General features: G+C 42.8%; 1 long non-coding RNA gene across 1 annotated transcript in view; it reads right to left on the bottom strand.

Annotated features, from left to right (window-relative positions):
• Positions 1-1430: 1430 nt before the first annotated feature.
• LOC125921468 (uncharacterized) overlaps positions 1431-17950 on the bottom strand; it is a 79930-nt gene continuing 63410 nt past the window's right edge. The window contains exon 7 of the long non-coding RNA XR_007457437.1: positions 1431-1964. This is a non-coding gene — a long non-coding RNA (uncharacterized LOC125921468). The remainder of the gene's footprint in view (positions 1965-17950) is intronic.

Here is a 17950-nt window from a genome sequence, read left to right as displayed (position 1 = left end):
AAATGATGGAAGTTTAAATAGAGATGAATCCTTGCACCTTGCTCACCCCTGGGCACACCCCCGGGGACCAACCTGCTAGAGCACACCATGCCCCAGCACAGAATGAGATTAGCAGAAAGGATAGCGGAACCTACAGATGTCTTGAGGATAGGCATGAAGGACAACTCAGCAGTTAACTGCTCATGCCTGATAACCCAGGGATCAGATGTCTGGATGGTGGTGAGGATTAAGGGTCCTACTAAATTCCCCCCAAAGCTCTTGGAACTTAGGTGCAACTTGAAGGAAAAGGGGTGGTAGAGGGACACACGATTTGATCAAGATCAAATTTTCACCACCCTAGCGGAATGGAGGCTTACAAGGATAATTACACAGGAAATTATATAGAAGGGGAGGGAAAGGATGTAACATGGTTTTTTTGCATATTTGAACTTGTTCCCTAAGATTTTTAGCCATTACCCAAGTACAGAATGACCCCTTGTGTGCATCATATCATACGTTCATGGGATATGAATGGCCAAGTGAAAGGATGAAGCTATATGGCAAGGATTCAGTCTTTCAGAAGACAAAGGATCCTCTCAAGAGCTCTCTTAACACTACATCTTTCTTTCTTTTTTTAAAATTTTTATTTATTTATTTGTTTATTTATTCTTTTAAAGTAGTCTCCATGCCCAATGCGGGGTTCAAACTCACAACCCAGAGCTCAAGAGTTGCATGCTTGGGGCACCTGGGCGGGTCAGTCGGTTAAGCGTCTGACTTCAGCTCAGGTCGTGATCTCACAGTTTGTGAGTTCGAGCCCCGTGTCAGTCTCTGTGCTGACAGCTCAGAGCCTGGAGCCTGCTTCTGATTCTGTGTCTCCCTCTCTGTCTCTCTGCCTCTCCCCTGCTCACACTCTGTCTCTCTTTCTTTCTCTCTCTCAAAAATAAATAAACGTTAAAAAAAAAAAAGGTGCATGCTCTACTGACTGATCCAACCAGGTGCCCCGAACACTATGTCTCTCTTTATCTTCTCAACCTTATATGTTCAACTACCCATACAATTTTCTCTAGTTAATATTTCTCCACTTCCAACTTTTTGTTTGGAAATCTTATATGCCCTGCCAAATCCAGCACCTAAGACCATGAAGCTATAAGCACTCCTTCCCTATCATGTTGAGATTCTACCATATGTACATAGAGAATATTCAGTATTTTTTGTAAATAAAGGACATGTGGCCTCAAATTATACTTATGGCTCCCCGTGTCTTACCTCACTAACTAGTTTGCACTTTTCCTGAGGGTACAGACTGTTTTAATAGTGCCCAGTACATATATTAGGTGTTCAGTGTCTATGCAGGCAAGAATGAATCCCCAGGTTGCCTATCCAACAAAATGGAATACTTAACATCTTAGATTGGGTTCTCCCAGAAGCAGACTGAGCCACAGATTCAAGTGGAAGAGGTTTATTAAGGAAGTGCTCCCAGGACAGACTAGCAAGGCAGTGGGGAAGCAGGACAGGCAAGAGGAGGCAGACAGTCAAGTATACAATTTTAGATGAATTCCTGGAGTCAGTCTGATCCTGTGGGGAGTTCTGGGGCATAATTTACACCTCTGAGTTCATCCAGTCTTGAGGCTGAGGAGCTGGGCTTCGTACACTCTCAACTAGTCAGTGGCCAACTCCTGGTCACCTTCAGAGATGTGAACTCCTGGAATCTCCAACCTTCCAGCTGGAGGTGACTCCAGTAGCCCAAGGGCAACCCTACAAAGAAGGTTGCTGGTATATGAAGAGGGTTCTGAGGGGATCTGAGCAGAGTACCTGTGTGTCCCCCGGGCCTGGCAACGAGCACAGTCTTCGAGCACTGCTTTGAGTCATTCTGAGCATGGTGCTCCTGGTAATCCTTGGTTTTTGGTTTGTTGATTGGTTCTTTTTGCCTTTTGTTTTTTGTTTGGTTTCGTTTTTGCCGATTTATATCCAACCTCCTTGTATTGCTATACGAAACAGTAAAAAAAAAAATTTTTTTTAATTAGTCTTAAACAAAAACAAATACCAGATAGTCCAAAGATTTATATCTATAAAAGGAAACCATAAAAGTCCCTGGTCAAAGGCTCAGAGCTGCTTTGGGAAGGTAGGAGCTTGAGAAGATTAAACTGCTCTAACAGAAGAAAATGGAAAGAATTTGGTGTGTGTGTGTGTGTGTGTGTGTGTGTGTGTGTGTGTGTGTTTCTCTTTGGAGAGGGCAAGCACAGAGGAGAGGAGTGAGCACAGAAACGAGGGATGGAACCAAAAGACGGCTGAGAACAAGAGTGTCTGATGTTTGATTGTGAGATGCTTCTGTGTCTCCACTTCCCTGAACGTTCCTTGTGGACGGATACGTACTCAGAACCTCGGGGAAGCAGAAGCCATTTTGGGTCTGAAAATGTAGAAATGGATGAAGACAGGGTAGAGACGAAGGAACAGCCTCTAGCTGCGCGATGGAGAACAAGAATTCAGCTGGAGGCGGTCAGAGCCAGCACAGCCATGAGACCATAACTCCATAGGGAATTCACAGAGATCTTGGCCGGGGCACTGGGTTTCCTTTTCCCCGCAGCAAGGAATGTGCACACCCGGGCCAATCTTATCTGGACCTTTCCAACAACTGGACTACACTAGGGGACTAAAAGCACTTCAAAATATCTTTATGAGATACTTTGACAGAATAATATGCAATCATAACATGGGAGAATTCATGGGAGTTGTGTGACAACACAAAACAAAAAAGAGATGGGACGGAACGAGAGCCCAGTCAGTAAAGGTCTTAGCGCAGGTTCTCGTACTATATACTCTTGCTCCCAGTGGCTTTTGCAAGGACAGGCACAGAGCTGCTCACTGCATCTGACTCTTCTCTGAAAACCTTAATAATGAAACAGGGGGAGGGGCGCTTGGGTGGCTCAGTCGGTTAGTCAACTGACTTTGGTCATGATCTCGAGCCGGGTCATGGGGTCCCGGGTCCCGGGTTCGTGGGTTCAAGCCCCGCATCGGGCTCTGTGCTGATGGCTCAGAGCCTGGAACCTGCTTCGGATTCTGTGTCTCCCTCTCTCTCTGTTCCTCCCCTGCTTGTTCTCTGTCTCTCTGTGTCTCTCAAAAATAAATAAACATGAAAAAAACTTTTTTTTTTAAGTAATGAAACAGGGAGTCTGAAGAATGGGCTCATTGAAATCCTCTTGGCATCATTCCTGTCTGAGAAGCTGTTCCCTCGCTCACGTTGGCTCGACCCCAAGTCGCCTATGCACTTTGGACAACTGGCTGGCTAGCATTTCCTTTTCTATAATGTGTCAAATTTCTTCTAATCCACCCTTCTTTGTAAAGCCTTAACAAGCTTTGATATTAAGGAAAAGTGGGCTATTCATGACCTGACAGCTTTTAGAACGGTACAGAGTAGTTCCTGAGACCAGGAAATCACTATATGTGTTTGGCTGAAGTAGGAAAGGGTTTGGAATTTTCAGGAGACAGCAACTGGTTCCCTGGGATTGGGTATGTTAGGTGTATGAAAGCTGGAAAGATCATAGGAGCCAGGTCAACAGTTTATAATCTGTCTTTTGGAATTAAAGAGGTTCATGAAGATTTTAAGTAAAAAAATGTAACATCAAATCTTGAAAGGGAAAGATCACTGGCTGCAAGTGAAGAACAGGTCAAGGGGAAGCCAGGTGCTGTAGACTGCTCAGACTTATATAGCAAAATACCATGGGCTGTGTGGCTTAAACAACAGACATTTATTTCCCACCATTGTGGAAGCTAGGAAATCTGAGATCAGTACCAGCACAGTCAGGGTGCAGATAGCTACCTTCTTGTGATGTCCTTACCTGGGTGGGGGGAGGGAGGGAGGGATGGAGGGAGGGAGGGAGAGAGAGAGAGAGAAGAGAGAAAGAACTAATCCCATCATGGAGACCCTATGTTCACGGCCTCATTTAAACATAATTATCTCCCCCAACCCCCACCTCCTAACACCACCACATTGAACTTCAACCTAAGAGTTTTGAGGGACACATTCATTCCATAATACCAGGGAATAATTTCTTAAGGAGGTTGTTGCAATAATTTAAGATGGAAGATGTAGTTCTCTACTCTTGGAGTGAGATTCTCACGACTATCAAAAATCTGAGTGACACATTAGGAAAATAAAGACAGAATGGTTTCCTCATCAAGGCGCCTGGGCGGCTCAGTTGGTTAAGCGTCCGACTCTTGATTTCAGCTCAGGTCACGATCTCACAGTTTGTGAGTTCAGGCCCTGCCTCAGCCTCTGCACTGACCGTGAAGCCTGCTTGGGATTGTCTCTCTCAACATAAATACATAAACTTAAAAAAAAAAATGATTTCCTTATCAATTACTTCAGATACACAGATACCTAAAAGAAAAAGTCAGGCTTTGTGGACTTAGGCTGACTGTTGATTGCCAAATGCACAGTAAGTTAATATAGGATATTAAAGCTGTGCGGCCTTGTGACCGCCTTGACATGGTTCCCCCTAACTGGGGTGTCAAACAGATGTGGCACCTCATGTTCTGAGCTCAGGCTGGAAACACTAATGATGATCCAAGATGAACTCACCTTGACATCCTTCATTATGTTTTTCAAAGACCCTTTCTCCAAATAAGGTCACATTCACAGTTTCTAGGGTTAGGACACGGCCATATCTTTTGGGAGGCCACAACTAAACCCACTCTAGATATTCTGGTGCCATCGTTCTCAAAGTGAGTCCATTATTTTCATAATAATACTAAGACAATATTGCCTTGTTCGCGGGGTTGATATTGGCACTGATGCTACAAAAGAATACGGGGCAAAACTGCAGTTTTCTTAGCATGAATTAATGCAGCGACACCTGAGAAGTGACACTGACAACTGCACCTGAGAAGGTGAGGTTGGGACGGTGTGCGGTGAGAAGAGAAGTGGAGAGGCAGGTCTTTTCTGGAGCTGGATCTGTGGGAGCCATAGTGGAGCCTGGCGGGGCTAAGCAGGAACGAACAGCTGAGGCCAAGGCAAAGTGCAGCTCTGGTTGAGGGGAAGGGTTGAGAAGCAGGCACCAGAGAATCTGTTATCAGAGACTCAGGGTTCAGAAAAAACGGTCCAGCTCTTGGGACAGTCGTGGTTACCGGCCTGGGCCTCTCTTTCCCGGGGACGAGTTTTTGGGGACCTGGGGTATGAGATACAGATATAGTCATTGTGGCAATGAGTGTGTACTCTCTCCGAGAGGGACTATGATGACAACCAGCTCTTAGAACACATAGATGTGCAGAGGCTGGGAGCTGAGGGCAGACTGGCTTGGGTTTTGTCTTAGTCTGGGTTTTTCCAAAGGCAAGGATTTGGGTGCAAGTAGTTGATTCAGAAAGTGACCCCCGGAGGCACCTGGGTGGCTCAGTTGGTTAAGTGTCTGACTCTTGATTTTTGGCTCGGGTCACGATCACATGGTTCGTGTGTTCAAGCCCCACTTAGGTCTCTGCCCTGATGGTGCAGAGCCTGCTTGGGATTCTGTCTCCCTCTCTCTCTGTCCATCCCCTGCTTGCTCTCTATCTCCCCCAAAATAAATAAAAATGGACTTAAAAAAAGAAAGAAGAAAGAAAGAAAGAAAGAAAGAAAGAAAGAAAGAAAGAAAGAAAGTGATCCCTGGAAGGGTGGTGAGAGTGAGACCTGGAAGGAAGACAGCCAGGAAAGGGAACTTTAATGAGCGAGTTACTACTGGGGGTAATTGGGGTTCAGTCCCTCCGAGGTCTGTGAAGAATGTTTGGGATTGTCTCACAGAGAGGCACGGAAGCTAGGGTCTTTATCTACCAATTCCTGAACCTCTTTGGTTGCAGCTTGTTCTTGGGGTCTCAACCCCACAGCAACTCTCATTGTCAGGGAAAAGTGTGGGGACAGAATGCCGAGCTGAATGTATAGAGCTGTCTGTAGGTGTCGGAGCTGAGAGTTTTGAATCTCCTTTCCCGGGCATATTTGTTATGTGACTTTTCTTCTCTGTGCTTCAATTCACTCATCTATGGAAGCAGGATGATAGTAATCAAACCTTATAGGGTTTCCATGAGAATTAAATGACCAAAGACATGTATGTGAACTGCTTAGAAAACTCCCGGGAGCAGATTTCGTAATATAGTGCTCATGTTATATCTGTGACGTTCGTTAAACTGATTTGTCAAATTAATTACATTTACCTCCCTCTCTCACTTTAGAAAAGTGATCATTTATTTGGCATAAATTGCTCTTTTTTTTTAAGCAACCTGTTGTGTTTTTTTTCTTAACAGATTTTCCAGCTTCACTAGTGTTTACAATTGTGAATTTCCTTCCATCGTTCATCATTATTTGTTAGCTGTGTAGTCTTTCAGTAACTGAGCTGACTTCAGTGTTCTGAAAACCTCAACATTGTCACTGCCGCCACAAGCGGGAAGACAACTAAAATGCCTTTCACTTTACCTCTCCCTGAGTGACAACACAAAACATGATAGATGTATTCATATTTTCCAACTACAATATAGATCTCTAGAGATATTCTGCATATATTGAGAAGTTTACCTTGATAAACACAGGTTTTTATATTTTTGTTTTTATTTTTAAATTTTTATTTATTTATTTAGGAGAGAGAGTTGGGGAGGCGCAGAGGAAGAGGGAGAGAATTTTAAGCAGGGTCCACACTTAGCACGGAGCCCACTGCAGGGGCTCGATCTCACAACTGTGAGACCATGACCTGAGCCAAAATCAAGATGCTTAAGCAACTCGGTCACTCAGGAGCCCCATTTTTTATTGATTGATTGATTCATTGATTGATTTTTGCCTAAGTATCAATTGAGGTGGAGCTCATCTTACAACCTCAGAGATGGTTTGCTGTGCTTAGCAATTTTTTGTATGTGGATCAAATTCCTTTCCACACGTTCTGAATGATTCAGGGCCACAAAGTACCTCTTTACTCTCCTGTTCACATTTTTGCTCTCAAAATAATGCTTTAAGCTGTATATTTTGAGTAGCAGCACTCAATTAACAGTTTCCCTCCAAAAAATGAGCAGAGCATTGCAGTTGGGGTGAAAGGATTTGGGGTCAGATTATCTGGATTCACATGTGGCTAAGCCATTTATTAGCTGGGTGAACATGATCAAGTTACTTAATCTCCCTTAGTATTTGTATCCCCATCTGTACAATGGGGATATTAACAGTACCCACTTCATAAGTTTGTTATGGAAACTCAATGAGCCAATATGTAACGTGCTTAAAACAGCACCTGGCTCTTAAATGCTATCCAAAAATTTGCTAACTAAAGAACTCTATATAAGTTGACTGTTTGGTATTTCATATGTACTTTGCCTTGTATGATGGGTGCTTTGCATTGGTGAGGTGAAACCCAAAGCAAGAAATCATTTTTCTTTATTGAGACTGTCATATTTATTGTCTAGACAATTGCACTGAACTCCTAAGGGATCTCATTTCTAACCTCCTCTCTTTCCAGTTCATCTTCGCTACTGCTGTAGTTTTGGTCATATCTCTAGATTTTCCAAAGATTTTTATGGCTCCCCATTTCCATTATGAGACTTCACTAAGTTTTGTTTTTTGGTTTTTTTTTACAGAAATGCCTTTCCTGATTACACAGGAAAATGAATATGTGCCCCAGGATGTACAAACTGAAGCAACTAGGCACAAGTAAGAAGTATCCTTGAATTATAGGCACCTAAGATTTTATGTCAGCTTTGCATTCTAATCCATTATGTGGTCATACCTATTTTAACTTAGGACACATTTTCCATTTCTCGCCATCAGGAAAGTTTTCAAAAGATTCTTCCTACTGTTTCCTTGGTTAACTGACATGAGCTATCGCATCAAGTACCAATTTTGGATAATTAGACTGAATAGCAGAGACCTGACACTTCCTATCAGGCGATTTCTTTTCGCTACAGGTGTCACAATATTTCTCAAATCCAGACAGTTAAAAATGTATGGATATACTTTTTTAACTGCTTTAGGAGCTATGTGGGATAATCATTGAGTAGAAATGCCCTGAATGCTGACAAAGAGGTAGAACAGTACATTTTCGGACTACTGTTGCTTAAAATTTTAATAAATCTGTCTTCATGCTAACAGGTTGTAGTGTCACTATTCTTAGGATTGCAAGCAATAGAAACTCAACTCAAACCAGCTGACACGGAAAAGGGACTCCATAGCTTAGTAAGTTTAAAGTCCAGGGTTGCAGATGGCTTTATCTGTGCCTCTGTCTAGGAGTCCAATGATCAGGGCTTTGGTTCTCCATTTCTAGGGCGGGGTGTTTCCACACGGCGATCAAGATGGTGGTTATGGTAAATTGTACAATTGAAAAGAGCTCATTTCCCTCTTACCTCTAGAAGAAAGTGCCAGAGACAGACCAGCTTTGTTCAAATTCATTTCTCGCTTAATCACTGGCCATGTGGGTGGGATGCAGTGATTGATCAAAACTTGACTGAATGCCATGCCCGTGGCAGTTTGATTGTCAGCCTCTCAGCACTCCATATCCCATACCCCTGGAGTGACAAATTCTTCCCGTGTTCCCAAGGCTGTGGGGTTTCCCGTACCCAGAACTTCAAGTGATAAAACTGGGTGGGGCATACATAGCAGGACAGTTAGTCCCACCACCGCATCATCCAAAAATGGATGGGAGACGGTACTAGGCAGACCAGATCTATGGTGACCACAATGCGCCAAGAATCTAATTGCCTGTGGTTTATTGGCAGACCAAACTCATTTCTGATCATTCCAGCTCCCTTGTTATCTTAGAATACTTGCCAACTAATGTTTTTTTAGTGGGGGGGAAAAAAAAAACCTGACAATTTTTATTTATGCCAGTCTTTTAAATCTGATGTAAATGAACCAAGAGTCTTAAACAACTTATAGTTCCACCATGGATTCTCATACAATTCAGATTTTATTTTCACTTAGCAGCCTTGTCATGTGCACTGAAAATATTAGAGTAACTTTCTAATTATCATTTGAGAGGCTAGCTTTTAAAATGAAAATTAACTCAACTTTGTAAGGTAACTTTATCAGTAAAGTGGACATTTAAAAAAAAATTTTTTTTAACATGTATTTATTTTTGAGAGAGAGAGAGACAGAACATGAACAGGGGAGGGGCAGAGAGAGAGGGAGATACAGAATCGGAAGCAGGCTCCAGGCTCCGAGCCATCAGCCCAGAGCCTGACACGGGGCTCGAACTCACGGACCGCGAGATCGTGACCTGAGCTGAAGTTGGACGCTCAACCAACTGAGCCACCCAGGCGCCCCAGTAAAGTGGACATTTAAAGGATTCACTCAAGTCAGCAAAACTAAAAGGCAGCCTACAGAATGGGAGAAGATATTTATAAACAACATATCTGATAAAGGGTTAGTACCCAAAACCTACAAAGAAGTTATCAAACCCAACACGCTACAAATATTTGTAGGCACCCTACAAATATGATTTTTAAACGTCACTTCAAATGTAAATGGTTTCAGGCAATTACTGTTCATTTTTCTCAAACACTGGAGGTACCAACCTATAGGCTTATTCACACATCCACAGTAATGGAAATTTGTATTAAAGTTAACATCTGATTATATCCTGTACACATTTTAGATGAACTTCAGTTTATTAAAATGGTGTTTGGAATGTATCACTGTCAAAATAATTATAGGGAGATTTGGGTAGTTCTGACTGTCAGTAACATCAGTAATTTCAGGTTTTCCTGAATGGCTTCTATTCTCACTGTTTCAAACTTATAACTGAAATTTACTCCTTTTTTTTTTTTAATTTTTTTTTTCAACGTTTTTTATTTATTTTTGGGACAGAGAGAGACAGAGCATGAACGGGGGAGGGTCAGAGAGAGAGGGAGACACAGAATCGGAAACAGGCTCCAGGCTCCGAGCCATCAGCCCAGAGCCTGACGCGGGGCTCGAACTCACGGACCGCGAGATCGTGACCTGGCTGAAGTCGGACGCTTAACCGACTGCGCCACCCAGGCGCCCCTGAAATTTACTCCTTTTAATACTCTCCCTCCCTCTCTCTCTGCCCCTCTGCCCCTCAATACACATTCTCTCTCTCTCAAAATAAATAAATAAATACCTTACTGCTTTTAACCATTGATTCTATTTCTATTTGAAAACACAATTTTCAATATTTAAAAAGTATTATAAAGATAGTGTGGCAGTCAGCCTCCAAAATGGTCCCCATCCTTGCCTCTGATGAAGGCTTGGAGCCCTAGTTTAGTACCTTCCCACAATGACTTGTGTGAATCATAAGACAATTGTGTAAATGATGGTGTCTGACTTCTGATTTTAGGTCGTAAAAGACATTGAGACTTTATCTGTGGCCTTGGATCACTCAACCTTGAAGGATGTCTGCTGCTTTGTCATAAAGACAGCCAAGCAGCCCTGTGGAGAAATTCAGGAGACGAGGAACTTTGGCCAACAACCATGTGAAGGAGAGCCTCCAACACAGGTCAAGTCTCCGGATGATGATGCAGCCTGGCTGACATCTTGCGGCGTCATGCAAGAACCTGAGCCAAAACCCTCCAGCTAAGCCAATCTCAAATTCCTGGCCCACCAGAACCTGTAAGATCATAAATATGTGTCATTGTTCTACATTATTAAGATTGGGGCAATTTGTTACTCAGCAATAGGTAACTAATACAGAAAATGAGACAGAAACCAAAGTTTCAAAACACAAATTTTTTAGTACTTTTTTCTTATCAGAAAACTCACCACTAAATGAAATAGGAACATGCCATTTGGAGTAAAACATCCATCACAGGCAACTAGGCAGGAATTGATTTTATGGGAGTTACTGGATAATTTTTCTGTCGTGACATTTTTTTTTAACAGTCTTCTATTTGTTGAGGAATTTATTTTTGCAAATACCAGCTGGGCGGATCCTTGCAGATGGGGCAAGAAATTGCACACTAATGCTGTGGCTCTTGGTGATATTTTCATGGTCTTTTTTTTGTTGTTGTTATGTTTATTTATTTTTGAGAGAGACAGGGAGTGCGTGGGGGAAGGGCAGAGAGAGAAGGAGACACAGAATCCCAAGCAGGCTCCAGGCTCTGAGCTGTCAGCACAGAGCCCGAAGTGGGGCTCAAACTCACAAACTGCAAGATCATGACCTGAGCTGAAGTCAGAAGCTTAGCTGACTGAGCCACCCAGGCTCCGCAATGGTCTTTTTTACCATGATCTAATCCATCTTTGACACATTTGACAGAAATCCCTGGTAACATCAAAGCACCAAATTTTCCAATCATTCATTGCACATAAAACTGTCTATTTTTCCAGGTTTTTATGGAAAACAAGATACTGACTACCATGGAAAAGTGGTATATTATTTATTTTCCTTTCTGAATACATGCGACAAAACCTTTTCGGGGCTTACAAATTCCGACAAGAACTCCCCCACGTAGGTCCCAAGGAACCAGCTGAACTGGCCTGGCCACAATTACTAAGCTCAGGCTGTCATTTCCTGCCTCTGCATCCAAATTCTTTCTTATCTCTTGGGATTCCTTCTCTGCTTCTCCTTGCTGAAATCATGCTCATACTCCCATTCACCTCATTTGCTCATATATCAAAAAACTTCTCTTAAATCTGCCATATAAGAGTTACCTTTTCCTACCTTGGACCGTACCCTTTTTATGACCATTCCCCACATTTAGCATTGTAACATACATTTCCGACATTGGGAGTTTGGAGTCGAATTCTAGGAGAATTTAAGTGCCTTCTGGATTTGCGTTATTGTCTATAGAGCTTAAGTCAAATTCTTAAAAATGGTAGGAGACTCGAAGGTATTTCCCAGTTGAAGGGTTACATAAATAAGTCTTTCTGCACCTCAGGGACATAGTGGGAAGTTAGGAAAATTGACGCCATTGGTGGTACAGAGCTGGGCAGAGCCCTCCTGGTAGGCAGGGTCACAGCAAATCCACAACCCTCAGTGCACCTTCTACCCGATGCCCACTTTAACTCCCAGCCCCCTTCTTCAGCAAAGCATTCCACTCACTGGGAACCCACCTTTGAGTTTTTTACATCAGAAACCAATGAGAAAACATTTACTCACAGAAATAAGTTTACAGCAAGTGGTGCCCAGACAGGTAGGTCTATTTCATCAATTATTAATTTCCAGAGCAATCTATGAATACATATATTCAAATGTATTTGCTACATTTATGAAGCTTTTTCACCTCCTAATGGATTTAATTTGATCTTTACCAAAAAGAAACAAAAAGTCTTTGGTGCTGGTGATGGGATTTGACTTTGCCCTACTTACCAGTTATGAACTTAGCCTGTTGCTGTTTCACAGACTCCTGGGTCAGAGACCAGAAACTTCTTACCCATTGCACAGTAAGTTACAAGAGCTTCATGTTTGCAATGATTCCCCTTCGCCTCTCAAATCTCATGAGGGTTGAGGTTGAGTTACAGGAGAGACCCAGAGGTTGGCAATTCTTCATTTTATAGCAGGCACTAAGCAAGACTGTTCTTTGTCCTGGAGGGAGACATTATTTCATCCCTCAAGGCTGCTTGCTGCAGACATCACCCGGAGCAGTAGCCCAAGTACAGAGTGGTCAAGGCCTTGCATTGTTGGCATACCCAACAGGACCCGTGGGGCTCATGGAGGAGTATCTCTCCCAATAATCATTGTTAATCCCCTTTATTTAAACAAAACACGGGGGGTGCCTGGGTGGCTCAGTCAGTTAATGGTCCATCTTTGGCTCAGGTCATGATCTCCCAGTTTGTGTGCTGCCTGCTCAGAGCCCGGAGCCTGCTTCGGATTCTGTGTGTCCCTCTCGCTGCCCCTCCCCCACTCGTGCTCTGTCTCTCTCTCTCTCTCTTTCTCAACAATAAATAAACATTAAAAAAATTTAAATAAATAAATTAATTTAATTAAATAAAATGAAACACTGAAGCTCAGAGACATCAATAGATCACTTTATTTACCCAGCTAATAATATCAGAATATCTGTTCTCTCCTTCTAAATTGGTGCTGCTTTCAATAGACCTGCACCATCTAATATGTAAAATGTTTTATTAATGATTTTAATTTTGATAACAAATTTAAATTATTTGAACCTTAATAAGATATTGTTAAATATTATAAAATTATTCAATATAACCTTTAAAAAGATTGTCACCTATAACCTTATTAAATGTCACTTAAAAATATTACCACATAAGATATTATGAAATGTAATTCGTATATTCTAAATATAACTTCACATTTCTTTTTCCTTTTTAAAATGTGACTACTAGAAAATTTTTAACTGCGTTTATTTTATGATCACACGTATATCATATTTCTAGTGAATAACACTGCAATAGACCATATTTTCCTTTTTGTCCCTTTTTTATTCCTTATTTTCCTTGTAATCCTTTGTTCCTAATCTTTTTTCTCATTTTCATTAGTTATAACATATACATTGCAAATGCACCATGTACTAATCTTAAGTGCACAGCTTGCTGAATTGTTACCTATGCATTCTCTGCTCTAATCACCATTCAGATCAGGAAGCAGAATGTTCCCTCCTACTCGATACCCACTGACTCCCATTCTTTGTGATAACTTCCGTTACCATTGGTAAGTTTTCCCTGTATTAGGACTTCCCATAAATAGAATCCCTGTTTTGTGTCTTGTGCTCAGCATAGGGTTTTTGAGACTCATCCTCATTGTTGAATGGACCAGTAGTCTGTTTTCTATTGCTTTGTAGAATTCCACTGTATGGCTATACCACAGTTATCCGGTTGCCAGCTGGTAGACACTTGGGGTGTTTCCAGTACAGGCAATTATGAATAAAGCTACTCTGAACATTTGTGTACATACTTAACCCCTGAGGAAGGATGTGATCTACATCCAGTGCCCCCTCCCACTCTAGTATTTAACACAGTGCCCTACTTGATGGATTTTTGGTGAAGTATGGTTTCAAACTAGCAGTGATTTGTCTCTTGGCCCTCAAATGGAAAATAAAGTCCAATGTCATAACAAAGTCTGCTCAGAGTTTCCACTATCATCACAAATAATGAACAAATGGGTCGGGAAGTCAGTCTCCTGTATTTAAATGATCTATTTCAGTCTTGTTGCCAGTTAAAAATAGAGTTGTGCTCCCAGATACATTTTAGTGACTGATTACGAAAGAATGTAGATGTTTCCTACACTGTTTTTTTCCTAAGAGTGCTACCCATTTTCTTCATCTCCTTATCCTTTCCTTTTCTTTTTAACAGTAATTCAGAGAAAGGTAGATCTAAGTGGAAATACTATATAGATATTCAAAGGAAATCTATGTTATACGAGGAATGTTATTATTTTGGTAGTTAATTCCAAAATTTTCTTTTTCATTTTCTTTCCTCTAGGATTATCTATCTGGGAGACAACAGAAGACAGACATCCTAGGTTTTAATCATGGATCTGAAATCATGAGCAAGCCTGGAGATTTAGCTTCTGAGCCTCAGCTTTCTTGTCTCTGAAATGGGGATTCAATACCTTCCATACAGGAGTTCTTGGAGGATTAAAAGACATAAGTCAAGCTGAGCTCTTCAGGCAACAGCCTTTGTGAAGCCCAGTTCTCATTGGACCCAGGCCTTCTTCCTACATGAGCTGCTTTTTGTGTTTCCTGTTGTCTTTCTGATAACTTGGGTATTGGCAGGGATCTGTCTGCCAAGTTTCCTAAACTGTGTACTCAGGCATCTCAGGGTACAGCAGCAAACCCACCTAGAGCAGTCCAGGACAATTTTATTTTATGTTTATTTATTATTTTTGAGAGAGAGACAGGGCACGAGTGGGGGAGGAGCAGAGAGAGGGAGACACAGAATCCAAAGCGGGCTCCAGGCTCTGAGCTGTCAGCACAGAGCTCTATGCGGGGCTTGAGCCCACGAGCTGTGAAAATGATGACCTGAGCCGAAGTGAAGTTGGACGGTTAACCGACTGAGCCACCCAGGCGCCCCCTGGGATATTTTAAATTTTAAAGGGAAACAGTGAAACTTGGCATCTGTCAGACATGGCATGAACTATACTGGCTCCAGGAAGTTTGCAGTTTCAGCATTAAATTATGGTACATTTCTTTCGTTGATGTCATATCTTTGCAAGACTGTCTTCTGTGGTTGCTGTGACGAAAAGTAAATGCTACGTGGAAATCTGTGTACAACAGGTAGAAGATAGCAAAATCCCATCTGAATCCAAGGTTTGAGAAATTGCAGTGACCAAGAGGTAAAGATATCTCATTAGTACCTAAGTGGGGTTATTTAAAAATGAAATAAAAATGTATTTTTCTCCATTTTTTTGTGTATTATTTTTCATATGCCTACTAAGGTCTTAGGATATGAATATTCATTAAGTTGTTTGGATCTTACTACATGGTAGGTGGTATTTCTTAGGTATTCCTTTTGGTCTAGGGGTATGTGAAAAAGTGACTGAGATACTAAGTGCTGTGAACTAACTTTGTTCTAAAGATGTTTAACCTAGGATAGGTAACAGTAATATAGAGGAATATGTAGATTTTGTAGTAGGTATGTAATAACAAATGTTACAACAGTCAGACTAAATTTGTAGATAAACTATTCCCCAGGAAACCACTTCTTTAATTAGCTAATTCCTGTGTATCCTCAAATCTCAATTAAAATATAACCTGTTCCAGGAAGCCTTCCCTGATTTGTAACTCTCGTACTCCCATTCTCAGTGCCATCTAGATAAGGAACCTGTCATCTAGGTTTCCAAAAACACATTGCTTATCCCAACATAGCATCCTAGGATCTTTGATTTTTTTTGTCTCTGAGTTTGTGGAGGGTGGAGACCAGATCTAAATGAATTTTGTATCTGTTGAATCTGGCACCGTATTTAGCAGGTAACAAGTGCTCAGAAGGTATTTGTTGATGAACTAATAAAATGTACACAGGTATATATGGGTAATAGTAACCAGTGTTTACTAAGCATTTTACAGGTACTTCCAGGGTTATTCAAATGCCATTGTATTATCTTATAACTTGAAGACGATTTAGTTTTCTTGTTACTTAAAGACCATCTAGTGTGATCTCTGAGTTCAGAAAGGTGAATGGAAGGCTGAGAGCAGCAGTCACTTCTGAACCTGGACTCCGGGGCTCCTACATTTTAACTTTTTCCACACCATGCACTACACCTGGTCACCGGCAAATAGAGTATAAACTTCTTGTGGACAGGATCCTCTTAACGTTCTTCTGCAACCTTCATGAATAGAACCTTTAGGCACCTGAGGAATAGTTACCACAGTTGACTTCATTGCGCTCCAGTTTCAGGGAAATTATAGCACTTGTTGATGAAAGAGACTTTAAAATACAACGTGAAACACAAATATGGAAGAAAAAACCCACAGGAGTCACCTGGGTGGCTCAGTCGGTTAAGCGTCTGAGTCTTGATTTTGGCTCAGGTCACGATCTCTCGGCTTGTGGGATCGAGCCCCTTATCGGGCTCTGCGCTGACAGCACGGAGCCTGCTTGGGATTCTCTCTTTTCCTCTCTCTCTGCCCTCCCCCTCCTGCTTGCTCGCTCTCGGAAAATAAATAAATAAACATTAAAAAAAAAACAAGAATAGAAGTTAGAGCATGTATTATTATTGTTGTCACTGTTATTATTTTGTTTTTATGAACATTTCAATTATCAACATGACAATTTTCCTTGGATTCATTCACTTGTTCACCTTAAATTTTGAGCCTCCATTATTTGCCAAGCCGCATCCTAGGGAAAACACAAATTATCTTGGAGCTTTTTGTGTACTACCCAGATATTATACAAATAATTACTAAATTGTGGTTGGAAGTGACTGGCAGGAAGATAAATACATTGTGCATTGAGAATATATTAGGGACCGCTGCACACTCACTAAAACGGCTCAAATCAATAACCCTTACCTTACTAAATATCGTGGAGAATGCGCAGCAGTTGGAACTTCAAGCGCTGCCGGTGAGAGTGTAATGTGGTCCAGCCACTTTGGACAACGGTGAAGTACATACTTCTCCGAAAGCCTAGTGATTCCAGTCCTCGGTATTTACCCGAGAGAAACGAAAACACGCGTCCACACAACGACTTGCGCAGAACTGCTGATGGTTATAGCCGCCGTCTTCATAATCATTCAAAAGCTGCAAATACCTGTAGCGAACGGGTCCACAATTGTACTGCTTCCATACAGTGGACTACTACTGTGCATAAGGAGGGCCTACGGGCACACCAGCGGTCCTGGGTGAGACTCAAGACATCGTGCTAAGAGAAGGAAGGCTGGCTCAAACGAGTACAGGGGATGCGAAGTTGTGTGACGTCAAAGGACGGGTAAAACTACGGTAAAGTGATAGAAACCGGATGAGAATTGCCTGGGAGTGCAGGGATGGAAGGGCGCTATTCTCTGCCGGTGCTGCGGTTACCCTGGTGGCTGAATCTGCCAAAACTCATGGACGGCACACTTCAAATAGGTGTATTTTATTCCATGTAAATTAAACCGGAGTTAAAAACAAACAAACAAACAAACAAACTACACGGTGACCCAACCGATGAAGGTGGCTGGGAGCAGGGGTCACGGAGCTTTTTTAAGAGGAAGTGCGCCGGACCGGGAAGGGGGCTTTCCAAGGGCCAGGAACTTTCCCCGGCGTTGATTCCAAGAAGCGACCTCTGTTTTACAGGCGGGGACGAAGATGCCGCGGCCGCCGGGCCACGGCCAGCCTCCAGGGAGAGGCCGAGCCGAGCCGAGCCGGGCCGGGCCCCCAGCTCCCGCCGGGGGCCCCGCTACCCGCGCGGCAGGGCCGGCGGGAGCCGCCGCGGCGAAGTCGCGGGCGGGGGAGGCGGGCGCTCGCCGGCGTCGCGCCGACGTCACGCGCGTGCTGACGTAGCCGGCGGCCGCGGCCTCTAAAGCGGGCTGGGTGGCGGGGGGCGCCGAGTTTGACTAGTTTGGGGGCCGCCCGGCGCCTGGCGCTGCTCCTGCGGCCCGCCGCGCCCCGCGAGCCGCGCGTCGGCCGGCCCGTAGCGGCGGGG

Source organism: Panthera uncia, chromosome C2 (assembly GCF_023721935.1).
Source record: "Panthera uncia isolate 11264 chromosome C2, Puncia_PCG_1.0, whole genome shotgun sequence".
Taxonomy (NCBI): Eukaryota; Metazoa; Chordata; class Mammalia; order Carnivora; family Felidae; genus Panthera; species Panthera uncia.
The sequence above is the reverse complement of the archived record's forward strand: the minus strand, read 5'-3'. Positions and strand labels throughout refer to the sequence as shown.